This window comes from Nicotiana tabacum, chromosome 9, assembly GCF_000715075.1.
Source record: "Nicotiana tabacum cultivar K326 chromosome 9, ASM71507v2, whole genome shotgun sequence".
Lineage (NCBI taxonomy): Eukaryota > Viridiplantae > Streptophyta > Magnoliopsida > Solanales > Solanaceae > Nicotiana > Nicotiana tabacum.
The window spans coordinates 4931058-4944141 of NC_134088.1; the positions used below are offsets into that span (position 1 = coordinate 4931058).

The window sequence follows — 13084 nt, forward strand, 5'->3', positions numbered from 1 at the left end:
AGACAGGATCAAGAAGGTTGACAAAAGAGGAAAGGAAAAGAACATTGACAAAAATGGTCCATTATTTTAGACACAATACATAAACGGACCCTTAAATTTGATATCATGGCAAGTATGCCCTCCAACTTTGATTGTGCCTCAATTTGTATAAAGTTGAACGCAAAACATAAATGCTAGTGTGTCACTGATGTGATGCATAAAATTTGAAGGTGTCTAGATGATCATTTTATAAGTTGGAATGTCCAACTGACAAAGTGGAGACAAGTTGAGGTGCCTACTCATGCACACCCAAAATTAAAGGACATGATTGCAGTTGAGAGCATGTTTATGTACCTTTTGTTCCATTATTGGATTTGAAGTTATATTAACGTTTTTAGCCCTGTTATAAGATGGAAATTTCAGTTTTGATACCAATGATCGTGACATGAATATGAGAACATTTGTGACATTGTTATCTCATGTGACAGCCTAATTAAACAACATTAACTAGGTTGCTTGTTGTTACGTGAGATTAATCGATCGATTAAAAAATAAAAATTTCAATTCAATTAAACTGAGTTCAAGTTTTCAATTAATTTTGTTCCTTACAATATGGCAATTAACGACATGTATGATAGGGCTAAGACTAGGGTTAGGACAGTAGGAGGCGACTCTAAGCATTTTCCGGTTGTAGTGGGGTTACACCAAGGTTTTGCGCTCAGTCCGTTTCTATTTACCCTGGTGATGGATGTGTTACCACACTATATTCAAGGGGAGGTGCCATGATGCATACTATTCACCGACGAGATAGTTCTAGTTGATGAGTCGCGAGCTGCTCTTAACGAGAGGCTGGAAGTTTGGAGGCATGCTCTTGAGTCTAAGGGTTTCAAGTTGAGCAGGACGAAGACGGAATACCTGAAATGTAAGTTCCGCGCTGAGCCGGGGGAAGTGGGCGTGAATGTGAAGCTTGAATCACAGGTCATCCCAAGTAGTGGCAGCTTCAAGTACCTTGGGTCGGTTATCCAGGGGGGTGGAAGATCGACGAGGATGTCACACACCGTATTGGGGTAGGATGGATGAAGTGGAGGTTAGCATCTGGAGTCCTGTGTGACAAGAGAGTGTCACCAATACTCAAAGGTAAGTTCTATAAAGCAGTGGTTAGACCGGCCATGATGTATGGGACTGAGTGTTGGCCTTTTAAGAACTCACACATTTAGAAGATGAAGGTAACAGAAATGAAGATGTTGAGGTGGATGTGCGGGCACACTAGGATGGATAAGATTAGGAATGATGATATTCGGGATAAGGTGCACGTGGCTCCCATTGATGACAAGAGACGGGAAGCGAGGCTCAGATGGTTTGGGCATGTTCAGAGGAGAAGCCCCGATGCTCCAGTAAGGAGGTGTGAGCGGTTGGTTGTGGAGGGCACGAGAAGAGGTAAAGGGCGGCCTAAGAAGTATTGGGGAGCGGTGATCAGGCAGGATATGGCGAGGTCTCAGATTTTCGAGGACATGATACTTGATAGGAAGATGTGGAGGTCGAGTATTAGGGTTGTAGGTTAGGAGGTAGTTGAGTCTTGCCTTACTTCGTACCTTTGTGGGACTGGTCTGGTAGGGTTTTTGTCTAAAATAGCTAGTAAGAAAACTATAAATTTATCCCAAGTGACACTAATAATTTATACGATATTGTTTCTTTTAACTTGTCTTTACCCTTACTAAAGAAAATGAATTTTGTCGCAGTTTTTAGAAGCTAAAAGTTTAGTCTTGTTACAGAGGCCAAGAGTTTAAAAGTTCTAAAGGTAATAATATGCATAAAGTAGTCGAACACTTAACACGTGCAATTTCCAAAAGCTGTTAAGGAGAGCAAATTGCAATTGCATATAACCAGTATTAATTGTATCTAAAAAACAAAGTTTCAAAAGTTTTTATGGCAATCGTGTAAAAGTAGCAGGTAGGGGTGTACAAAAGAAACCGACAAATTGCACCAACTCGATAATTCGAGTCAACTCCCACTTCCAACCGAGAGGTTGTGAGTTCGAGTCTCCCCAAGAGCAAGGTGGGAAGTTTTTGGAGGGAAGGATGTCGGGGGTCTATTTGGAAACAGTCTCTCTACCCTAGGGTAGGGGGTAAGGTCTGCGTACACACTACCCTCCTCAGACACCACTAAGTGGGATTATACTAGATTGTTGTTGTTGTTGTTGTTGTGGTCGATAATTCGAGTCAAACCGAGAAAAAAACCCGATTATGGTTTGATTTGATTTGGTTTGGTGTTGAAAAAAAAAAACGACCATAATTGATTTGGTTTGGTTTTAACTAAAGAAAGTCAAACCAAACCAAACCAACCCGACATTACATATATAGAAATTTTAAATATATTTAATATATAAATATACTTATTGTGATGTAATTTATAAATATTTCTTAAAAAATTTCATAATTTTATCTTTTAAGGTATTATTTCAAGGTTGGACTTAGAACTTTTGAATGTTACAATAAGTTTTATAGCCATTAACATTAGTAAATTAAATAAGGAATTTTTACACCCTATAGAAAACCTTAGTACCCTATTTATTTTAAATAAATATCATTTTAAAATATTACATCCTATAAATACCTTTTATCCTTTATAGCAAAAAATTTAAATATAATTACATCCTACAATTAAGGCACCATATATGCTAAATATTTTTTTTTTCTCTCTCCCTTTTTGTATTTTCTCTCACATAATTACCGCGTATTTGCAAACCTCAATACAATCTCTCTGTTTGCATACAACCAGACTCTCTTCTCCCACAAACCCTAGTTTCTTAACTCTTCTCCCACCCAAATTCTCAATTTTCAATCCTTACACTATTAGAATCATCAATTACATCAACAACCTGGTTGATTACCACTACTGCCAACCCAAAACGCCTAGCTTGCTCTTTCAATTTGCTTGAAATCTTGAAGAATAAACCCGATCTCTGCTTAAGATCACGCGCGTTGTTCTCAAATTCAAAGCGAAATAAAGCAGCAATGGAGTCAATTACAATTAGCTTAATAGGGGGGAAGGAAAGAGGACAGGATAAACGGCCCATGCCGTACACGAACACCTTGCCGTTGTGGGTAGCAGCGGCTGCGATTTCTTGCACCAGAACTTCCAAGGCTGGGGTTTTTGTAGATGTGTTAGGAGGCTGACCAGCCGGAATTAATGGCTAGCCGCCGGCCGGCGAAGCCCTAGGGCTGTTTCTCTCTCTAGATCGCTCAAATCGCCTATTTGTATTCAGTTGTATTCGAATGTATTCTTCAGCTGTATTCACTTGTATTCAGGTTTAATTAGTTGTATTTAACTATTTTATTCAGCAGTAGTTAGTTGTATTCAAGTATTTTATACAACTGTATTCGGTTGTATTCAGTTGTAGTTAATTATATTCAACTATTTTATTCAGCAAAAGTTAGTTGTATTTTGTTGCATTCAAGAGTTTATTCAGTTGTATTCAGTTGTATTTTTGTTGTATTTAAGTGTTTTATTAAGATGAATTAAGGTGTATTTTGTTGTATTCAACTGTATTATTCATATGTATTTCTCTTTATTCAGCTATAATCTTATTAGGTATCTTTCAAATACAGATTAATGAGGGATCATTTTAGTTCGTTGAGTTAAATTAGGAGAATATCATGTGATTTTATTTTCTTCCATTTTTAGCGCAGATACGTTACTGTATTTAATGTTAATGTCGCTTGAATACAGCTAAATACATGTCAAACTTAGCTGGAATTCCAGATTTTACGCCTATTTTTTTTGTTGTATTAATGAATACAACAGCTTAAATACATGAAATATATTGTATAAAAACATAAAAGGTATCTATAACACGTAATATAGCAAAGGGTATCTATAAATGGCTAATTAGACCAAAAAGATGGTGCTTTATGAAAAATTCCCATTAAATAATGCTAACAAAAGCCCAAACCAAAATCAAATCAATACTAATGCTAATAAAAGATATTCAATTCAATACTAGGGGTGTGCATTCGAATCGGTTTATCGATAAATCGAATCGATTATTTGTTATCGGTTTATCGATGTCGATTTCAATTTCGAAATTTTCCTTATCGAGTTATCGATTTCGATTTCGATTTTGTCCTCTTCGGTTATCGATTTATCGATAAACCGATAAGATATACTAAAAAGACAATTGTTTTTACCCTAATTCTATAATACCCTTTCCTTTACCCTAAGTCCCTAACTTATTATTTCCTCTACCACATTTAAGGAATGATCATATTTAAAGATCAAGAAAATGAAATTCAAATTAATGGAAAACAAAATTAGCCGTGATAATGTATTTTTTTTATACCGTTAGAGTGTTGGTGGCATACATTTGATCCCTTACTTTAGTTTTGTTGCATGTGCTTGTTGACACAATTTTTATGTTATAAACGGTGTTCGTCTTATTTTAGCTTCTTTTTGTCCATATTAGTTAGGCGTGTTTATAGCGATATACTTTCCGTGGAATCCCGCAAATTTTCTTATTGGTGTAATCGATAACCGAATCGATAAGCCCCCAAAATCGATAAATCGAAACCGCAAAAATCGAAACCTTATTGAAACGATAATGATAAGCATATTTACAAATCGATAATCGATAAGTAATTATCAATAAGGGTCAAAATCGAATCAATAAATCGAATGCACACCCCTATTCAATACTATGAACGGGAATGTATTGAATATTTATTTTTTATTTTGCAATAAATTAGATAAAAATGCATAACCTATTGTTATTTTTTCTTTAGCGTTTAGTCGTGTAATTGATACTCTCTTAGTAGTCTACTTATTTTAGCATGACTTAGTACTTTTAGATTATGTTTAGTTTATTATGAATTTTTAATTAGCAATATTTATATTACATAATTTTATTTTCTTTATTATTGAATATTTTAGGATAATGCCATGACACATCTCATATTTTGTATTATCTTCTTGGAAAATAGTTTATATAGTTATATCTTACTAGGACTAAAGAAATGTTTTAAGCACAATTTATATGTTTTGTTCTACAAAGATTTTACCGTGGAAAAATCTGAAAACCAGAGAAAAATCGAGAGTGAAAAATCCGAGTTTTATTGGTTTGGTTTGATCTTTAGATTTAATAACCCGACACAATTGGTTTGGTTTGGTAATTGTAAAATCCGAACCAACCCGACATATGTACACTCCTAGTAGCAGGTATAAAGAAAAAAACTCTATATGTAGCTTAAAATTAAAACTTAAGAAATAATTAGGAACAAATATGATGGGTCTAAACTTGAGTTAATTTTTCTTTTTTAATTATGTGGTACCGTAATATCATGATATTGACTTTTGGTGAAGCGAATTTGAACTCTAAATTTTCACTACGTGCAAGATAGTTTATATTTATATCAATCCAATAAATGCATGACATATGTTTGTATATAGATCATCCAGTATTTCCTTCCTTCCCCAAGCAGCGACCCACGGAATTATACAATGCCAATGTCGGGGCATGAGTACCCGATCGGGAAACTACATGTTGAACGTCCAATGGCATCATGATATTGACTTTTGGCGAAGGTGAATTTGATCTCTAAACTTGCATTACGTACAAGTGCTAGGTTTATGTTAGTGTAAAAATCTACTCGCATTCGGTATTCACATTAATTCAATAAAAACGTGACATGTATTTATATATATAGATCTCACCCAATGTCCTCCTCCTTTCCTTGGCGGCGACCTGCTGTAGTATACAATGACAATGTCCGTGCATAAGTACCAGATCGTGAGACTACATGTTGAACGTCCGATGACATCTTGCCTCGACCTGAGCTATCTGTAGCTGTAGACTTCTTATAAGGCCACGGGCTATTGGCTTGGTGAGCAAAGGGTGATATAGAAAGCAAGAATATGTGAAAATTACCGAAAAAGAACATCTAATTACTTTTTACTAGGTAAATGAAGAACTAGAAAGTGGTCTTTTTAGATTTTTATTGATATAATTTATACACTAGTAGTATAAAAGAATCAATACTAAGTTACTTGAAACCAATTACGGGCAGATGTTTATAAGGTTTACTATAACAGGAAGGTACGGATTCCGTACAACAAATAGTCAACCAAAAGATGTAACGGGATAGAAGGATCCTCCGCCCTTGACAAAAGGTTTCGGATTTGAGTCTTGAGAATGGAGAAATATATGATAGAGATCGCTTCCTCCTTGAATTGAATGTACGCAATGTGAATCTGAATTAGTCGGGTCAGTAAATTCCGAATACTAAATAGTTATAGCAAAAAAAATCTCTCAAGATGGCTCTCTAGTTTAGGACACAAAAAATCCCATTTATAGTTTTAGTGTGGTGCATTAACAACAAGAAAAAATTGAAGATAACACCCAGCCAAACATCATATATTTCCGCTAAAAGGAAAATGAAAAAGAAAAGTCACTTTTTATTTTATTTTATAAAGATGAGGTCTTAACCAGCTTAACCGAGCCTTGACTATCTCACCAGCATAGGTACTGCCCATCAAGAATTAGGCAAATAAAAAAAATTGCCAAGCGTTATTTTAACCTAATTTTTTCTCGTTTTCATCTAATTTATTGACCACTAAGTCATACACTCTTAAAGTACGAAAAAGGAAGCCACTTATTATGGTTGTTGAGTTGCATAATGTCCAATTCTGAGCATCAATCGAGATTTATAATAGTTTTTTAGATTTCTCAACTCATTGTCTTAAATGTTTGTTGAATTTCACATTTGGAAAACTCATTCTCACCATCATAGGTCTCATATATAAGATACATAAAGGTATCAAAGCGATAAATGTCTTGGACTGACACGCCTATACCCTTGGGGCTCGTTTGGTACGAAGAATAAGGGATAATTAATTTCGGAATTAAATTTGAAATGAGTTTATTTCACGTTTAATTGGGATAAAAATCGTGGAATAACTATTCTTAATTATCCCGGGGTTGTACTATTTTTTATTCTCATGGTAGATGGAATAACTAATCCCGGGATAATTAATCATGGGATAACTTGTTTCACAACCAAATAACCTCTTAGAATTTGTAGAAATGACACAGGTAGTCATTCTAGAGAGTTGCTCCTTAAAAATTAGCCAGTGTATCCTGAATTTCAGTTTTTCAGTTCAATTTTTTCAAGACACAAAGCCCTAAAGTTAAGATTTTTGCAGAATAAAATAAATACGGGCTAAACTCTAAATAGCAGTCCTAAAAACGGCTATTTGTGTACATCCCCCCTTAGATTTTGGCTTCACCTCTAAAATTCATAACGAAGACTTTCTCATTTTGATACTTAAAAGCAATGAATTTCAAAAGGAGAAAACAAAATGGCAGAGATTTTTATTGAAAATATACCAAAAATGGCTCAGTTATATAGCAGCTAATACACTCTAAATGGTTTAGAGCCTTTTACCATTTTGATTTATTACAACAGAGAGATGACTTCCTGGAGATACAGATGATCAACTAAACAATCACAGTAAGCTATTTTCCATCTTGAAATAGTTACAACTATACACTAACCGGTGTATTATGGGACAATAAATACACAGGTATCTTTGAATTACGTTACACAAACTTTTTGCGCAAGTAGACGACTGCATATATGTGGCCTTCTAGGACCTGCTCTTACATGCGAAGCCAGCATCGCTAATACTCCAGGTTACTCAGTAAAATCTTTGCCGGAAACTATAGTGTCTATACAAGAAGAATACAAGCCCTGACCTGAATAGGCCAAAATGAATCACACTGTTAATAAGTAGAGAAATTGGCAGTGAAAGACATGCAGTTACACGAGTTATAAGCGAGTCAGCAGTTGAAAGAACACTTGAAATCCTCTACGAGTCGGTTTAAATACTAACATATGCATGACTTAGTAAAAGTTCTGCAGTCTTAATCTAGGTAATACAGCAATAAAATATGGCAAATATATTATTAGCTCCGTCCCCAAAAAATTTTTATGCGACACTCTTTCCTTTTTAGTCAATACCAAAAAGAATAGTACATTGCTATATTTGGTAAAAATCAACTTTAAATTTTCCTTTTTACCCTTAACGAGATGATTTCTAGCCACACAAATTTCTATTAAAAGTTTCTTTTCTTTCTTATTCTCCGTGCACATCCAAATACCGTCACATAAATTGGGACGGAGGGAGTAATTGATGCAAACTACTTCACGGGAAGGTGCGTTTCCAATGCCAGGAAATATAGCAGGTAGGACACTTGCAGTCGAAAAGATTTATACAGTACAATTCAAAGAAGATCAATATGAACATATGTGTGAATATAACGTAATACCTGTAAACCGGAGATGATTGAGCCACGATTAATAACAGCAATATTTGTCAGATTTGGATCTTACAATCCAATCTGCTTCATCCATAAAGACCACTTAACAGCCTCGAGAAACATATCATTTTTCTGTAATGCATTGATTAGGTTAGCGTAGGTTATTCGATCAGGTTCAATTCCATTTTTGCGCATTTCCTTGACCAAATCTACTGCACTTTCAGCCATACCAGCAATTCCGTATGCCTTTATTAATGTGTTATAGCTGCACAAATCAGGTCCAATTCCTGATTCTTTCAATTCAGTCAGTACATTTGCAACTTCTTCAATCCACCCGAGCTCACCATAAATGTTTGTCATAATGTTGTAGGTGTAATGATCAGAAGAATGACCAGATTCCTTCAGTCTTTGCAAGATATTACGGAATTTCTCCATTTGTCCTTCTTTCCCATAGGCATCTAACATACAATTGTAGGCTTCTAGAGAAACCGAAAAGCCATTGAAATGCATTTTCTCGACGGTTGAAGTCTTTGCTTCTTCCATATGCAGCTATGAGTGTGTTGTAAGAGATAACATCAGCCAAACCCCGCTTTTTCGCCATCAAAAAAACTTCTCTTGCCCTTTTGAAGAGCCTGGACTTTCCATAAACGTCAAGCATAATATTGAAGGTGACTGTATTGGGTAAAAATCCATGTTTAAGCATCTCGTCAAAAAGCCTCGAAAGCTCATCAACTGGCAATGCACGAGCGCAACAGTTTATGACACAACTGTATATTTCCTGATCCCATATGACTCCTCTTTTCACAAGTTTGTAGTAAAGATCCGCCAATTTGTCCTGCTTGTCACATCGCTGGTAGATTCGGAGCATATCACGGAGCAAATATTTGTCTGGAACAATGTTCTTTTGTTTCTCCATTGCATCCAACGCAGAGCAGGCTTCTTCTAAAGCTCCAGATTTCACATACATTCTTACCACAACACTAAAAGTTATCATGTCCAGTTTAACATCTGAATCTTCAACATTAGATAAAGCTTTTCAGCTTCAGCAAAATCGTTGATTGTACTGTAAATGTCTATCATAGTGCGTATTATGTGTAAGTTCGGGTTATAAGATTTCAGCATACAAGTGAACACTTTCACAGCATTCTCTGGATATCCGAAATCTTTGCACGAGCAAATTAACAAATGGTACAAGTTGTCCTCAAATAAAGCATCCTCCCACTGTTTTTCCCTTAAAAACTTTTAATGCATCATCTATCATGCTGTTTTCCACATAAGCCATTACCAGACTCGAACAAGATATCTGGTTTCTCAAAACATGATCATATAAAGAACCTCTCAAAATCGAAGGAACTTTGTGAACGCATTCAAGCTTCTCGTATGCTTGCAAAAGAATGCCAAGGACGGTTGACTTTTCGCTGCCAGAGTGCATCATTTCCTCAATAGTTCTAACAACATCCTCTTCATCTCCATGCTTGACTTGTAAATTCAGCATCGTGTACAAATTAGACGAGTTTGGTTTGTGTCTGAGTCTTTTCAGTTCCACATAGTATCTCCTTGCCTCCTCATAATTGTCTGCACATCCCCACCCTTCGATCATAGATCTGTAAGTTGTTTCATTGGGCTCCACTCCGACCCTTTTAAGATCACCAAACAAGCGTTGTGCAGCACGCATGTTGGAAATCTTCCCGTATCCAGTGATCAATGTGTTGTACGCAACTATATTTGGCGAAAAACCAGATTGCTTCATTGAAGCTAAGACCTGCTCAGCCTTGGTTAACTTGCCTTGTTGACAATAAGCATTGAGCAGAACCAACCAATTTTCCTGATACAGAATTACTTCATCTTCCCTCAAAAAACCATTGATTTCTTCTTCTTTATTATACAATCTCATTCGCGTATATATAGTCAACATAGCTGAATATGCAGATTGGCACATAATATTGAGACTCCTCATCTTTGAAAATGTAAATTCTGCTTCCTCAACATTCCAACCTTTCTGATAGAGAGCCATTAGCATACCGAAAGTTGCAATATTTGGCTGAACTCGGTTCACCAACATCATGTGGAACCACTTAGCACCCAACTCCACGAGCCCTTTCTTATGGCAAGCATAAATAAGGGTATTGAAAACCTGATACGTAAGCTCACAACCCGACTCCAGACTCATTTCCTTAATCATCGCCTCCGCTCCATCCCAGTCCCCTCTTCTCCCCAAGACACGGAGTATCAAATTATAGGCAGTAACATTTTGCTTTAACTTTCCATTTTTCTGCATCCATCGGAAAAAACTCAACGCTTTCCCATCGTCACCACTTTCGAGTTGTTTCAATATCGCATTGCAGCGTTCCAAACTCGAGTCAAGAACCGATATTCTCAGCATCAAAATCAACCCCATTTTGACTATCTATCACATTCTCCTCACTAATTTCATCAAACACAACCTTGGTTTTTTCTTGCATTCCATGATTCCTATCTTTCTCTCTGAAACTAGACCTATATTTCGAGTAGTTCGCTACCCTCTTGACCCTCCTAAATCTCTTCCAAACATTAAACTTCCCTTTCTTAGAAACCCCACCAAGATTTAATCTTTCAGAAACAAAGCTCTCATTTCCTAAATCACCTTCAAAATTCTCAACCCTTTCACCATCTAAACTCAACTCAGAAGTCTCTAAATCCTCAGTTTCTAATCTTGAAACTCTAATGTGCTTCAAACTACAAAAGGGGTTAACCACAAATGCACCACCAACATATCCATAGCCCAAAAATGAAGGAACCAAACACTTAGAATCAGTAAAGTTCAAAGCTTTCACATTAAATTTAAGTTTCTTGGATTCCCATGACTTATCTACATAAAAGGACAATTTCAAAGAGGCCATGAATCAAAGTGGCCTCAAGAAAAGCTAATAACTTCAGCATTAATTCATCACAATTTAGCTAAAAGGGGGTGATGGGTGTTATCAAGATTGAGTTTTTAAAAGGCTTACCTTGAATTTAGAGGATAATGGAAAGTGAATTAGTGGAATGGAGGATTTTGGGATTTTTGATTTGAGAGTTTTAGCTAGTGGTGGCTGTTAGAAAAAGACATGGGGACTAGTTGCAGCAGTCCCTATTCACTTGTGTCTTGTTGCTGTGGGGGTTTTTCTTTTAATTATTATTTTTATTTTATTTCTGAATTTAAAACTTGAAATTTATAAGTTCATATAACTATTTCAAATTAATAATAATTATTATTATATTTACAATTAATTAATTACTTAATTATTTAGTTAATTTCTCTCAATATATATAGGATCTGACAAAATTACTGAATTCACGTCAGTTGATAAATTACCTAGTATATCTAAATTGGCCCTACATCCCTATAATATCCTAGAAATAGCATTCGTTGATCACTTTTTGATCATGTCTTTGAAATAATCATCATTACGGAGTTTCAAATTCGACGAATAAAACATCAAGATAATCTGAAATTTCACTTTTAGAATTTACAAATTGGGGTGGTTTTGATATTTTTTATAAGTTGTGGGGTATAAATCATATTTCATGATTTTGAAAAAAAAGACATCCAAATATGTTACAAAAATTATAACTAAACACAACTTCATCTTCAATTTAAATTTTAGTGAAATTTCAAATTTGAAAAAAAAGAAGTTGAAATTCATGTCCAAACGCCTACTTAGTCGACAAGTTATTTATGCCTCCAAGAGCTAAAAAGCCTCTAAAATATTGCTATTATTATTTATAACCAGTAAACACACTTACCGTAAGATAAAAATAAAGTATATGATAAGTTAATATTTAGCATATCATTTAATCATTTATGTAAATATACTACCTTGGTTCTTGTTTCAAAAAACTTATAACCTATAGAGACTTGAGTAGTTAATTCAAAGTTCTAAAATATTAAGCAAAGTTTTACTGTTGAAAATTTGAAATAATAACTTATAATTTTGGAAATGGGGCTTATTACATTCCTACTGTCATGACCATACAAGGAAATACTGAGATTTTTATAATTATTTGAAAAATTCAAATAATAGAAAGAATGAAATATGAAGTTTAAAGATTAGTTGCAACTCTTTAACAAAGATTATAGTTTCTTGTGGTAAATAATCTTATATTTAAAAAAATATTAATTATAATAAATTAAAATTAAGAAAGTTTTTAATCATACATTGTAATAAGTGTACCCCAACATGTAATATATTTACGAAGGATAGAAAAAGTGATGGGCATTTTGTGCGAGAGTTTCTTGCTTTATTTACTGTATAGTACCAATCTTGGGGAATGCACTTTGCGTGTGTATCAATTGTATATAATTAATGAAATTTAATAAATATTATTAAATAATATGTTTGAGTTATAAAATAAAAATTAAAAATATATAAGTTGACGATGAAAATAATTAATGTTGGTCATACTTAGCTAGATCAACAGGGGAGAAATTCAAAAATAGTCATAGTTTCAAAAGTAATCGAAATTTAGCCACTTTTATGTAAAGGTAAATCTGAACGAAAACACTGTTCAAAATCCGAAAAATACTCTAGCATAATATACTGGAGTTCCAGCATAAGTATACTGGAACTCCAGCATATTATAATGGAGTTCCAACTTAAGTATACTGGAACCCCATCATAATATACTGGAGTTCCAGTATAATATACTGGTCCAGTATAATATGCTGGAAGTCGATATACAGGTGTTTCAATCACCAGTATATTATGCTGGAACTTTTCGCGTATTGAAGTTTCATCATAATTTGTTGGAAGTTCGTATACAGGTGCACCGATC

General features: G+C 34.8%; 1 pseudogene; it reads right to left on the reverse strand.

Annotated features, from left to right (window-relative positions):
* Positions 1-7309: 7309 nt before the first annotated feature.
* On the reverse strand, positions 7310-11302 carry LOC107766317 (pentatricopeptide repeat-containing protein At4g30825, chloroplastic-like; annotated as a pseudogene).
* Between the last annotated feature and the right edge of the window lie 1782 nt (positions 11303-13084).